Here is a 15772-nt window from a genome sequence, read left to right on the forward strand (position 1 = left end):
CAAGGTAAAAGATATACCTATATACGGCTACCGCAGGGATATTGTGAAAGTCCAATGATATTTGCACAAGAAATGGCTAGCAACCTGGTGGGATTTACTCCACCAGGAGGTAGTCAGATTCTGCTTTATGTAGATGACATCTTGCTAGCAGCCCCCACCCAGCAGCAATGCAGGGAAGATACAATAGCATTATTGAATTTTTTAGCAGCACAAGGACACAAAGTAAACAAGAATAAGTTACAACTTTGGAGAAAACAGGTCAGATACCTGGGATATGTAATATCCAAAGAAGGTAGAATACTAGATGAGGATAGAAAAACAGCGATTTTACAGGCATCTAAACCAACAACCAAGAAGGAGATGATGTCCTTCTTGGGAACGGCTAATTTTTGTCGAAGTTGGATATCAAATTATGCTTTAGAATTTGCTCCATTGGCTGATTTAATATATAAAACACCAATGGCAGCACAAGATGTATTACAATGGACACCTGAAGCAGAAACAGCTTTCTGCAGACTGAAACAATTGATAGCTTCATCATTAGTTTTAGGACTTCCAAATTACCACAAAAGATTTTTCCAAACCGTAGATTGTAAACAGGGATACATGACATCTGTTCTGACGCAACAGCATGGGAGTAAACAACGCCCCATAGCTTACTATTTCTCACAGTTAGACCCAGTGGCGCGATCATTGCCTCACTGTGTGCAAGCAGTAGTCGCAGCTGCAATGGCAGTACAGGCTTCAGCCTCGGTGGTGTTATTCCACCCTCTCACATTGAGAGTGCCTCATGCAGTCGCGATAATTTTACTGCAAGAGAAAATAGCATATCTATCTCCCGCTAGACATCTTTCTTGTATGACCATACTGCTGAGCCAACCTCATATGGTAATTGAACGTTGTACAACATTAAATCCATCAACGTTACTTCTGACTCCTGTGGAGGGCACACCACACAGTTGCCTGCAGGAAATTGAGCAAATAACTGCCCAGACAAGATCTCACTGATATGCCCTTGGATGATGCCAAGGTGACATTTTATGTGGATGGTTCATGCAGAAAGGCTCCTACGGGGAAGAATCTAGTAGGGTATGCAGTAGTCACAGATACAGAGATTTTAGAAGCCCAACCATTACAGCATAACCTGTCTGTTCAAGCAGCAGAATTGATAGCCTTGACACGGGCCTGCACTCTAGCGAAAGACAAATGTGTGAACATATATACTGACAGTCAGTATGCTTTCTCTACAGTGCCTGTTTTTGTGCAACAATGGAAGAATAGGGGAATGATAACATCTACTGGTAAACCGATTAATCATGTGCAACTTATTTTGAACTTATTAGATTCTATTCAGTTACCTACCAAAGTAGCTATTTGTAAATGTGTAGGTCATACAAAACAACAGGATTCGATTTCAAAAGGTAATGCACGAGCTGATGCAGCTGCAAAGCAAGCAGCTTCAGACTCAGAAACTTTACTTTTGGATGAGGAATTACAACCCTCTGAGATTTTAAATTTAGAAATGTTGAAAACAATGCAGACATTAACTACAAAAGCTGAGAAACAGAAATGGGAGAGACGAGGTGCAATCCTCGAAAATGGACTGTACATCTCCAAAGAGAAAAAGCCAATATTGCCGTCTAATTTATTTAGATATGCAGCTTTGTTGAGCCATGGGCAGAGCCATGTCTCAACAGGGGGGATGGTACAGTTAGTAAATCGAATATTCCAAACATACGGATTCACGAACTTCACACAAAAATTTTGTGCAGCATGTCATATTTGTAACAAACATCATGCACAAGGAGCATTCAAACCCAAGCAAGGGAGTTTTCCTATACCACCATATCCGTTCCATACTATCTGTATGGATTTCATAGAACTGAGTAAATGTGAAGGGAAAAATACTGTTTAGTGATTATAGACATGTTTTCCAAATGGGTAGAAGCTTTTCCAACTAAAAATCCGGATGCAGCGACAGTGGCAAAGGCCCTAATAAAAGAAATAATTCCTAGATTTGGCATACCGGAAAGAATCTATAGTGACAATGGAACACACTTTGTCAACCAGACAATCCAACAACTTGGGAGATTCTTTGGGATCTCCTTGAAGAATCATTGTGCTTACCACCCACAGTCTGCAGGACTGGTGGAAAGGTACAATGGAATTTTGAAAAATAAGTTGAGAAAATTAATGAATGAAACACAGAAGAATTGGATTTGCTGTTTGCCTTTGGCACTGCTGAGCATGAGAACAGTTCCAAACGTAAAGGGTTTGACCCCCTTTGAAGTGATATTTGGAAGGGCATATTATGTGCCACAGTGGAAAGCTCTCATGCCTGCAGAGCTGGAGGCTGACAGCTCATTAGCTAATCATATGAGGAAATTGTTAAAAATAGTAACTCTCCACTAAACCTTAACTTTTTAAACAGGTAAAACTCAAGTTACCTACTTTCATATCTAACTTCTCTAGTGCACACTGCAGAGTGCATTCTTTTCAATCTTACCTTTAAGCATCCCTGTTACTAGCACTTTCTCTAATACCTAAAAAGATCATCTCTACTTGACTCCAAGTAGACTTTTCTCTATCTGTTAAACCTAGCACTTGCTCCTACAGTACTTATTACCTTGATATGGCACTCTTATAGATAGCACCCCAAAAAGGCAAACCGCCATTTCTCGGTCACCCACGTCCCCCGGAATCTCTTTTAAAGTTTTTTGTCTAGTCCTTCTAGCATGTCGAGGGATCAGTTGCTAGTGTCCTCTCCTGCTCAGCTGGTGAACCTGGGAATATTGAGGCAATGTTACAATTGCCTCATGTACACAGACAACCCTCTCCTCCTCCCACAAAACACAAATACATGCGAGAGATGCAACTATACTGCCAAACTGGAGGCTGAGCTCTCTCAACATAGGACTGGCAAGACCAGTCAGGAGGAGAAGGTTACCACACACACTATAGACCCAGTCTCACATAGTACCATCACAACCTCAAATCATACACATAAACACACAAAGACATACTCATGGCTCTGATCAAAAATCTACCAAAACAGCAGAGGCCACCAAAGCAGACACCCAAACAACCACCACCTCAGAACACAACACCTGCAACACATAGACCTCACAGTCAGAGTGTCAAACAGTCACAGCCCTTAAGGCCAAACACAATGCCAGACACACTAGTCATTGGTGACTCCATAGTCAGACACACTGACGTCCGCTCACCAGACTGAGTAAAGAGAAGGTCACAGTAAGCTGCCTGTCGGGCTAGAATCTGCAACATAACACAAGCACTCAGGTCTCTCAACAGCAGGTACAAATACGACTCAGTCATTGTCCACGCTGGTGTAAACGACCTGAGGCACCTCCTTGGACTACATGAAAAGAGACATTGAGGAGCTCTCTGATTATGTAGCCCAGGCAGGTATGACCCTGACCTTGAGCAGTATCCTACCTTCACCAAGAATGATGCCACAATACAGAGATAAGATGATCAGCTTTAACAATTGGCTTAAACTCTGGTGTCATTCAAGGGGGATCCAATGTCTGTCTGCCTGGGATGACATGCTGGACAAGCCACGCTGCTTCTCAAGGGACGGCTTGCACCTGTCACCCTGGGATTCGGATATTGGCAAAGGCTCTTGCCACCCCATAGTGCCTTTTTTAGGCAAGGCTCAAATTCTAAACCTACCACCCTAGAACACAAAAAAGGAAAAAAACTAAGGGTAATGCTGCTCAATGCCAGAAGTCTAAATCTCAAAATGCACGCACTCGAGGCCCTTCTCAGTATGGAGAACATCGATGTCTGTGCAGTGACAGAAACCTGGTTCAAGGCTCCTGAGAGCACCCCAGCACTATCAGGTTTTACCTCTTATCATGCGTTCCAGCCCCAAAATCCGGACAATACCAAGAAAGGAGGGGGGGGGTATCCATATTCATCAAGGACACCCACACCTCAACACTGGTGGCAATGCACGATGCATCGGAGACCATCCAGGTGCAATTAACCATAGGCAAGACTGCTCTGCAAATTGTAGCATGTTACAGGCCACCCTCACAAACTCAGGAACCTCACATGGCCTTCCTGAAAACACTAGAGGCGATAAATGTATCACCAAACACCATCATACTAGGTGACTTCAATTACCCTAATATAGACTGGGAACACTACTCAAGCCCAAACACCCTAGCCCAAAAGTTCCTGGAATTCATAAACTCAAATGCCATGGAACAACTAGTCACCATCCCCACAAGAGGAGAAAACATACTTGATCTCATCATCACGAACATGGGAGCACAATGTTCAACACCGAAGTATACCCTCACTGGTGAGATCAGATCACAAACTAATCTCGCTGGAGGTCCTCATCCCACCCCACCTGAAATAAAAAGACCACAGTAAACAACTTCTCGAAACCCGACTTCACACTTCTAAAGACTAGTGTGGTCTCCTTTAAGGCCGCGAGCCAGCAGAAAACAGTACTCAAGCCGCTGAATCACTTACAAATGCCTTCTACCAGCACCTGCAGGACTGCATGGATAAGGCAATCCCAAGCAAAACAAAGACTCTTTGTACCAAAGGCAAGCGTCCAGTCTGGTGGACCCCAGCCATAAACAAACTCTACAACAAAAGGAGGAAGCTACTACAAGATAGAGCAAAATCCTTAAAAGGTAAGACACCCTTGATCACTATAAGTAAAAACTAAGAGCTCTCATAAAATCATCCAAAGCAAATGTTGAGAGAAAAATAGCTAAAGACTCAAAAGACAATCATAAGGCCTTCTTTAGCTATGTTAGAAACCTGGGAGGAAACTCCCAGATATGCTCAGAACTAGTTCAAAATGATGTGAAGATTACTGATCCTACAGACATTGCCAACATACTGGCTGACAGGTTCAGTGCAAACTTCTCCCCAAAAGGAGAGATATCTATACCAGCGATTGCAGCCCCCAAACATCTCCAACGCCCAAGTGAGAACTGCTCTCTCCAAAGCAAAAAACACAGCATCCATGGGACCTGATGGTGTCCCCGGCTGTGTGCTCCACGAACTCAACGAGAAATTAAACCCACAGCTAGGACAGCTGTTTAATCATAGTCTTACCTCTGGATACGTACCCAGGGAGTGGCGCACTGCAACTGTGGTCCCACTTCACAAAGGCGGTGCCTCCACCGACCCTGGAAATTACCTGCCCATTAGCTTGACAAGCCTTATCTGCAAAGCCATGGAGAGGATCATAATGGACCTCATAAATAAAGACATAGGGAATTTGCAGACTTTGGATCCATCCCAGTTTGGCTTTGTCAAAGGCAGATCATGCCTTCTAAACTTGGTTGACTTTTACGAAACAGTCACCAAAGCCATTGATGAGGAAAGGCAGTCCATACAGCCTACCTCGATCTGGCAAAGGCCTTGATACAATACCCCACTCGGGTATCATTGAAAAACTCATCAGCTTAAATGTTAACCCATACATCACAAGATGGGTTGCAAACTGGCTGAGTGACAGAACCCACAGGGTCAGAGTTGCTGGCGCCATGTCAGACTCAAAGCCTGTCACAAGTGGTGTACCACAGGGCTCAGTCCTGGGCTCACTCTTGTTTGGCATCTACTTTTCCAGTACAAGCAAACACAGGAGGGTTATGGCTGACAAAGTTTGCAGATGACTGCAAACTGGGCCATAGTAGAAAACACATCTGATACAGATATCCTTCAGAAGGGTCTCACAGAAACGGATAACTGGTGCCAGAGCCATGGCCTAAAGTTAAATGCCAAAAAATGCATAGTCATACCCTTCGGGAAAAACAAGGTTACCCCTAGCTACCAAATAGGTGGCAATCCACTGAGCACAGAAGAAGTTATCAGGGACCTGGGGACCCAGGTTGATAGTAGTCTGTCATTCGACACCCATGTAGCTAAAGTAGTTAGGAAGACCTTCTACATTGCCCACCTTATCATGAAGGGATTCTCATCTAGATCAAGGGAGGTCATAGTCTCCCTATACTCATCACTCATCAGACCAATGATTGAGTACAATGCCCCATTCGGAATGTATCTGACCCGACACTTGCAGCAGCTGGAGAGGCCACAAAGTTCCTCACCAAAAGGATAAAGGGTCTCAAACATCTGTCCTATGCTGCCCGACTGAAAGAACTCCAGCTCTATTCAGTCGCACGCTTGCTCAGAGGTGACCTTTGCCTAACATACAAGGCCATGTCAAACCCAGATTTGATGAATATGCTGCACCTCAAAAATCTAGATCCGTCAGAGCCACAAGGGCGGAGACTTAAACCTCGACATGGCTATTAATAGGACGTGCTGGAGGGATAGATTCATCACCCAAAGACTCCCTATGCTGTGGAATAAAATCCCGGTATATGTGAGGCAGAGCACCTCGCTGGCCTTGTTCAAGAGAAATCTTGACCAATGGATGGGAGATCGCAGATATACCCCAGGGGTTACCTCAGTGTCACTGCTCAACAGAGGCACAGCAAAATAATGGGTATAGTTCCCCATACTAAAGGGGTGGCGTAAGCCACAAAACTATGGGCTAGGCTTGTAAATGCCCTCGGGCAGATAGCCTAGTATGAACCTATGAACCTATGAACCTATGAACAAATAAGACTGTTTTGCAGTTGAACTCTTTTTCAGATAAAGAACAAACGAGACCGGAAGCGGTGCTGACCCCTGGGTCCTGGGTTTGGCTGAAGGTCGTAAAAAAGAAAAATTGGACAAGTCCGAAGTGGGAAGGTCCATACCAAGTACTGTTGGTGATGCCTACTGCAGTCAAAGTTGCTGAGAGGTCATCCTGGGTCCACCTGATGCACTGTAAACTGGTAAAGAACTTTCAGCTTGATAAACATTTTGTGACTGATACACCACAAAGGCAGGATGGCCAAGAGCAAAATGAGTAAAAATACAAACCAACCCCGAAGATATTGTTTAACCATCTTGCTAACTATACATCTATTGACTATGATTGTGGTGACTTTCCTTTTGTTGTGGTTTTACCTGCATATAACCGCGCAAATGAAAGTGGTGAAATGTGATGAACTGTCTATAGACTGGCATCCAAATTTTAACACATACCTGGCTATGAAGCATGTATATGTAGAGACTATGAATGTTTCAAACTGCTGGGTTTGTACTGCTATACCAACAGCATATGGAGGACTGTTGATGTCCGCTGTCCCCTTGGGGATAAATGAGACTTGGGAAAATTTACATTTTGATACAGGTTCTGTGAGATCACAGGACAAAATTGCATTGTATTTGCCTATTACACAAAGAGGAATTGTTTGTTTCTATAAAAATGATACACTCCAAGTTGGTTGGAGTAACTGTAACATAACTGTATCTTATAAATGCTATATTAAGGTTAAAGATAAAAGTACTAGTTGTAGCACAAATTATGATTCATATTTGAGCTTAATGAGAACGACCATAAAAGATGTGCAAAAAAATCCTGAATTGCATAAACAATTGTCTATGATAGACAAGAAAATGTTTCATTCAGAGTTAACCCGCATCAGTACTTGTTTGTGGAAAAAAAGCATACAAATGGCTACCTGAGAATTGGTCCGGCAGTTGTTTTTTGGGTTATCTGGTTCCAGCTATAAGGCATACTGCAGAATTACCTCTAGGTAAGATACGAAACGTGAGAGATGTAGCTCAAAAAACTGGGAATTCAGTCGAGAAACCTGCTAATCCAGTGGGTAAGATCGAAGCTGGCTGGAAGGATCATCCATCCGTGAAAGATAAAGAAAAATTGACTCATATGGACTTGAGTGACAGTGTTATATCCTGGGCTGGAATATTCCCAGCCTATGGAGCAGTCAAATCGATCTGGGAGCTGAGAAAGTTGTCAAAGCTTCTCAAAGTAATGAGTAATGCAACTTTTTCCGCTCTTGAACTTGTGACTGATGAAATGAATGCAATGAGAACTGTTGTGCTACAAAACTGAATGGCTCTTGAATTCACCCTAGCGGCGAGAGGTGGTACCTGCGCGCTTATCAAAGAAGAATGCTGTGCGTTTATACCAGATAATAAGCATGAAATAAATGACCACCTAGAGGTAATACAGTAGGTATCGGCCATGACTGAACCAGGCCCAAACCCACTGACGAACTTTTTCCAGAACCTATTTGGTGGGTGGGGTTCAATCCTAATGAATATTTTGATTGCTATTTGTGTTGTTCTGCTCTTATTAGGAGCATGTGTCTGTTGTGGGATTCCCTGTATGAAAAGATTAGTTAGAGAATTTGTTGATATATCTGTAACTGAAACTATGTACCAAGACATTGAGTTGGATCTATTGGTTCCAAATGAAATTCCGAAATATAAAACAGATGACTTGCCTAGTTAAAAGTCCTAAAAGGAGAAGGCTAGGGAACGATATGATATTGTTTATGTTTCTGAATAGAATAAAAAGTATTAAAAGGGAGGAAAATGTTAGAAAAATGTGTATTTGAACGGTTCTACCTGACATAATCGAAACCACACAACACCGACAACCACATCACCGACACCACATATTCGACAGTCCATAAACACGAAACCACACATAACCGACAACGAAATAACCGACGGTACACAAACACGAAACCCCATACAAAACAAAACACATCCCCATTCCACAAACCACACACACAACACAAGCACACCAAAATCCTTACAAGCCCACACTAAACCTTACCCTAACCCTAAGGTCCGTCACTATCGCACACTTACCTACCGCTCCTAACCCTAACTCACTTAACCGCCCCTATCGCTCCCTAACCCTAACTCACTTAACCCACCCCTATCGCTCCTAAGCCTAACTCACTGAACCCACCCCTACAGCTCCCTAACCCTAACTCACTTAACCCACCCCTATCGCTCCCTAACCCTAACTCACTTAACCCACCCCTATCCCCACAGACCGTCAATCTCCACACTTACCTGCCTCGCACCCTAACGTCCGTCACTACCGCATACTCACACAGCCTTTCCCCATGTCGGCATCCTCGGCGTTGGTGTTGTCATCCGTCGTGTCGGTCTTCTGCATTGTCGATGTTCTGCAACCCGCGATTCGCGTCGGTCTTCTTCGCTTTCGATCTTCTGGAGCTCCGGATTCCGATGTCGGTCTTCTCAGCTGTCGACGAAGTCAGGTAGAACCATTTGAACATATATAAAGTGCTAGTTTAAAAGCAAATAGTATGTAATGCATTTTATTCTATTTTACAATATGGCAGTAAGAATGATCTTACATGTAATTGCTTGAAGCTTTGGAGCTGCAGTGTGATTGAACTCTGACCCTGGCAGTAGCCAGCTCAGCAAGCTTATGTTTTTCACTAATGATTATCTGCTGGGTCAGGAAAATGAATGTATAGAGCATTGAAAATCTTTCTTCCTTCCTCTGAGATGGTTGGCCTTGTGAATGTTATCAGAGATAAAACACAGCTGCTAGAAGTAATGTTGCGAGAAGAACAAAGAAGTGTATTACAAGACTGAACTGACTATTGTATTCGAGCAGGACTGAAACCTTGAAATAATAACATTTACAGAAAGACATTATAACTGACCAGGTGCTTTGCAAGGCTGTATTATTCTCATAGGAAAACTTTTAAAAAGTATAACATCAGCTTTTTCTTATGAATAGAATATTGTAGACTATAGTGATGTAGGTGCCCTGTGACTGACCACGTCAGTAAGGTGGGCACAGCTTGAATGTATGATTATAAAATGAAGGACACTTCCTGTATCATGCCAGACAGAATTCTATACTTGTATTGTATGGTATTTTGCCTCCTGGTGTACACTAGTAAAATTTTTGCATCTGAGCCTTTTGTGTTGTCCTTATTTGTTTTTATCTAACATCTACCTATAACCATTTGCACTACAGTCAAAGCAACATACCAGTAGGCTGACTGACCTCTGGATATAATGGCTGCTTTAACAAACGTATTGTGATTACCAGTCACACACTACTCCTATATATACACTGGCACAAATCACAGTGTACTTGAATCATGAGGTTTTAAGGGGTATGTCTAAGTCTGCCCCTACAAACATACACAGCTGATAGACCACCAGCAACTGTAGCAGCATGCACAGTCAGAAAAGGATCTATGACACTCACATCTGCCTGTCTCCCTAACTCAGCCCAACAAACATTTACACAGTACGCTGCTACACAATCTTGAAAGTCTGTTAACAATGGCCAGACATATATAACTCTCAACTGTACATATTTTTACAGGATGTTTAGAGTTTTGCCTTATATTTTCTGTCCATTTTCTCATAAGCTTGTGTTTTTCTTGTAAATCATTGGCAAATCATTGAGGGTTGATATCAATATATAATGACAGATGTGAGTTTCAGACTTCATACCCTTCAGAATGTTAATGCAAAACATGTTATTCTATCAACTTTCTATGTTTGTAAGAGCAATATTTCAAAACTGTCCCTATTTTGGACCTTTGTCCCCCCCCCCATTATTTATGGCTTTGTAAAGAGTTCTTGCTCTAAGAAGTTGAGAGGTATGGCTACAGATGGTGGCCATACCTGTGACCTCTGCATATGTCTGCAGATTGTCCTGACGTTTGGCACATAATTTCTTTCCATATGTCACAATATTGTGGATTTCTGGCCAACGTTTTGGATAACCATGACAGACTGAAGTGCAGATTAATGACAGATATTGTCATGTAACAACACATACCCTTTAGAAAGCACATTCAAATTCACTACCTGTTCTGGTATATAATTTCCATATGTATCACAGCAATATGTGAAGGTTGTGCTCATCGTTTGATGTTTTCCCAGTTTCCCATGTGGCTTTTATGGCTTTAATGAGATGTCTTTCTGCGAGTGGTTGAGAGGTATGTTGGCCATAACACAGGTAGACTGCTGCAAGGGGATGTACTTACATGCACACACACCCACACACACACACACACACACACACACACACACACACACACACACACACACACACACACACACACACACATACTCAAAACCTGCCCTTGCTGATAGCAGAACATCTAGCTGCCTAGTTTTACAAACAATAGTACTAGATACATAACACAGGCACCACAGAGCTACTGTAGTGCTGCAGTGTCTGCCAGTACTATTCAAGTGATTGACAATTGCAGGGCCTGTTAGGATTGCTAATGATGAGTTCACAGGTCCTTAACATGGTAGAGCCATCTGGAACACACACACGCTGCTGCATGGGGACATGCATTGAAACACACATGCACACAGAGTTGACACTTTTCATATTAGATGACCTACCTATCTAGTTATGTACAATACACACTGATATGACTATTGCATGCACCACAGTGACTTTGTGTTAGAAAATGTGTAACTGTGCTTGTAAGGTGGATGGTATCAGTAGGGGCTGTGACTAGGTTGGTAATGGGGGAGTTAAAAGGGTGGAAGAGATACATAAAATGGTATAACCATCACATACACACAGGAAAGACAGCCACAGGGGATATGCATACAGAAACGCATACACTCACACAGTTGTCAATACTCAGATTAGAGCACCTACCTATCCACTTGCATGTATTATAATGTTACGTACACATTACATGTACCACAGAGGTTATATGCCTGGGATATAACGTACTACCTCTTACAACAATTAATGTTGGGACTGGCTTCATGGATGGTGGGATACACCACACAAAATAGTGACTGGTCTCATATATTGCTCTTACAAACTTGGACAAGTGATGGAGTAACAGACTTTGTATCAGCATGATGTTTCAGACAGGTATGAAGTCTGATGCTGACATGTGTGTCACTACAGCAGCTGTCACATATTTGGCAACAATTTGTCATAAATGCTCATTGCTAGGAGACACAGACCACATATATGTTGCAAATAGCTGGATATTCTGCATACATCTGTAAAGATGACTGGTATGGCCTGTGGAGTTTAACATGGTGCATGTAAGGCAGATGCCATTAACAGGCTCTTTAAAGTAATGCCACAGGGAGGGGTAAAACAGGCCTTAAAATAGTATAACTAGCACACAAAACAGCCACAGGGGATATGCTTCACACACCAACACACCCAGTACTATAGTTGACTGTATTGAGATTCAAACACCTACCTAGCTACTTGTATGTATTAGAGTGCTGCCTAGTTATCACACACACCACAAAGCTTATAAGATTGATAAGAGTCCAAAGGTACTACTAAGGTGAATGACATCAGCAGCTGTTGTAAAGCAGGGCAATGGAAAGTGTACTGGGTGGAAGAGGCCACAAAATGGTATAACCACGCACATATAGGGGATATTTTAAGCTCTAACATAGTGTATTGTCTTACATTTCCTGGCTCCTGATTGTATTTTTCTTTTCTATTTGGAATCCTTCCTGCTGGGGTTGCTCTGCCCACTCCATTCGCCCTTTGGGCTCACTCCACTCCCCTACACTGTCCCCTATCCCACCCGCCCCCAGTGTTTCTACTCTTGAGCATTAGGCAGATACTCCCTCACTCTATCCATCCAGTTAGATGCACTTCCTATTATCCAGTTTCCTCCTCCTAGACCTATACTATGCTCGTGCTTCACCTATCACTTCTTACTACACTCATATTACTATCTCACCTTACTACTTATCACCACAACACATTCCAGACACCCACTTTTTATCGCACCACAAACCCACCTTACCATACTACTCCATGTACATATCTCACCATCAGTCCTACACTTGTCAATATTACTAGCCTCCAATATTTTCCATTTAAATTAATACCTACTAAAGATAGTCACTATAATCCTCAGTTATTCAACAATGAACTTATCAGATGATTGAAATGACTTACCAACACTGAATCTAGGCTACTGCTTAGTGGTGACATCCACCCAAACCCTGGACCACTCTCAGATAACACCAACCCATCTAATCACTCTAGACTCAACACCCCCACACATCCAATCCTAAACAGAAAAAAAAACAGGCCTATTGTTATGAACATTAATATTAGAAGTATAGCCAACAAACTGGACATCCTCCATGCCATTCTAGCTACATACTCCCCAGACATAGTCATAATCACTGAACATGGCTAAAACCAAGTACAAAAAATAATGAAATACTACCCCAAGGTTACTCCATACTACGGGTGGATAGATTCAACAAAAGAGGAGGTGGAGTAGCTGTCCTCTTTAAAGACCATCTCACTTTAACTTTCCTTGAATGCAAAACCCCACAACTGGACAGTGCAGAAATCATCTATACCACACTAACCATAAATTCAAGAAAAGCACTTAATATAATTGGCTGCTATATCCCAGCTGGAAATAATGTCCCAGCTATAGAATGTCTATTGCACTGGGCAAGTAGTACCCTTAGTCAGGAGACATTCATACTGGGTGATTTTAATTTACACTGGTTTGCATGTGATACAGATCACCCCATCCATCACATAAACCTGCATGGTTTTACACAAACTATTCAAGAACCTACCCGAATAGATAAAACTAGTAAAAAAACAATCCACATTGGATTGGATATTATTAAATAACTCCTCTCAGTCATTCCAATCAGGTTGTCTTCCTGATGGTCTGAGTGACGACTTAATCCCAAAAGAAGAGGCCAGCACCCGACTCCTGTGACATAGGCAATGCTATTTTATTCCAAAATGAAACAGCAAAAATTATAACCGTACACCAACATGGTTGTACCAGTTAGAGCAAAGCCTTCCTCAGCAACCAAACATGATGCAACAAATGAGAAAACACCTAACATGCTGTCTTCTTGCTTATAAATAGATTCATGCTAAATGCAAGGAGCGCCCTCTAGTGCATATATTAATAATGCACATAAAATAAATATATAATTATACATCTAAACAAATAAAGTAATATATAAAGAAACACAATATGGAACTGCATACTTCAAAAATGATCGTTCAAACCCGGAGGAAAAAGAGCCCCTAATTTGATAATCCACATTTTTTCTTTGTTGGTAAGCATTTCATGTAAAACATGAGGTTGTTTATGCCTAACCTTAATATGATCAATGACCATGAAACAGAAATTGCCCGTAGGGTGTATAGAAATGTGTTTATACAAAGAACTAGACCCCTTTTTATTTTTAATATCACTAAGATGTTCCCCTATCCTGACCTTAAAAGGACGGGAAGTTTGTCCAACATAAAAGGCTCGACAATTGCACTGGGCCAAATAAATCACCCAGGAAGTACTACAATTGTCAAAACATAGAACATTGTAAACTTGTGGACAATTATGTGAGGAAAAGGTCTGACATTTTAACACTCTAGGGCAATAGATGCAATGACCGCAGGGGTAGCAACCAAATATTAAACCTCCAGATAAATTGGTTTGAGTAGTTGAGCTTACATCCTTATTGTAAACCCTCTTAAAGTGACTAAAAAGAGATCACAAAGACCGCCCTTTACGAAATGAATAGTGACACCGGTCCCCTATATATTTCTTAAGCACTTCATCCGATTTTAACAGGTGCCAATGATTATGAATAATATTCATAAATCCAACAGTATTTCTCCCATAGGTTGCTACCAATCTGAGCACATCTGAATTAACAGAATCCCGAACCCGATAGGATAATAAATCAGTTCTATCTTGCTGATTCGCAAAGCGATTAGCTCTTGTGATGGTACCCCCTAAATAACCCCGACTCTTAAACCTGGATATAAGGTCCCTTCTGTGATGGTCGTATGTGGAAGTGCTGGAACAAATCCTTTTGACACAAAGGAATTGAGACTTGGGGATATTCTTGATGACATGCTGGGGGTGGAAACTGGTAGCATGTAATAGGGTATTGAATTGAGGAAATTTTCTAAATATCTCACTCTCAAGAGTGTTGGTATCCATTCTTTTTACCAAAACATCCAAAAATGTTATTTCAGATCTAGAATAAGTCAACTTAAATTCAATACCCCATACATTGCCATTCAAATATTCCAAAAAGTTCATGAATTCCACATCAGCTCTCCACACCATCCAACAGTCATCACGATATCTCCTCCATATGTCCATTTCATTTATATAAATATTATGACCAATATCATAAATCACCTGATCTTCCACATATGCCCTAAATAAATCCGCATAGATGGGGGCAAAAGATGCCCCCATAGTGATGCCCTGAATCTACCAAAAACATCTGTCCTTAAAATAGAACATATTATGAATCAGGACCTGTTCTGTCATACAAACCAGAAGGGTATTAAAACCAGGCTTATAAATGTTGGCCTTATCCAACCAATATTGCAGGGCCAAAAGTCCTGCCCAATGGGGAATATTGGTATATAAGGAGGTGACATCCAAGGTGCACAGAAGCCAATCGGATTCTAGTTGTGTGTCTGAAATAATAGAGAGGAACTGTGTGGTGTCCTGAATTCTTGAATGTATGTAAACCAAAAGTGGTTTTAAGTACAATGTAAGAAATTCAGACAGAGGTTCTGTCAAGGAACCTCTGCCTGATACTATCGGTCTACCGGGCGGTCTTATGCGATCTTTGTGAATTTTCGGCAGAAAATAAATGTACTGCCTGCTAGGACAATCAACCTTCAAATGATAACATACTTCATCAGTAATGATGCCCTCATCTCTAGCCATATCTAAAAAAATTATCAATATCCTTTCTAAATTGCATAGCTGGATCCACTTGCATTTCTTGATAATGATTGTTATTAGATAGCTGATGGTTACCTTCAGCTTCATAGTCCCCCAAATCCTGGACCACCACAGCTCCCCCTTTGTCTGCAGAGAGAACA

Source organism: Protopterus annectens, chromosome 3.part0 (genome assembly GCF_019279795.1).
Source record: "Protopterus annectens isolate FY-2018-M chromosome 3.part0, PAN1.0, whole genome shotgun sequence".
NCBI lineage: Eukaryota > Metazoa > Chordata > Ceratodontiformes > Protopteridae > Protopterus > Protopterus annectens.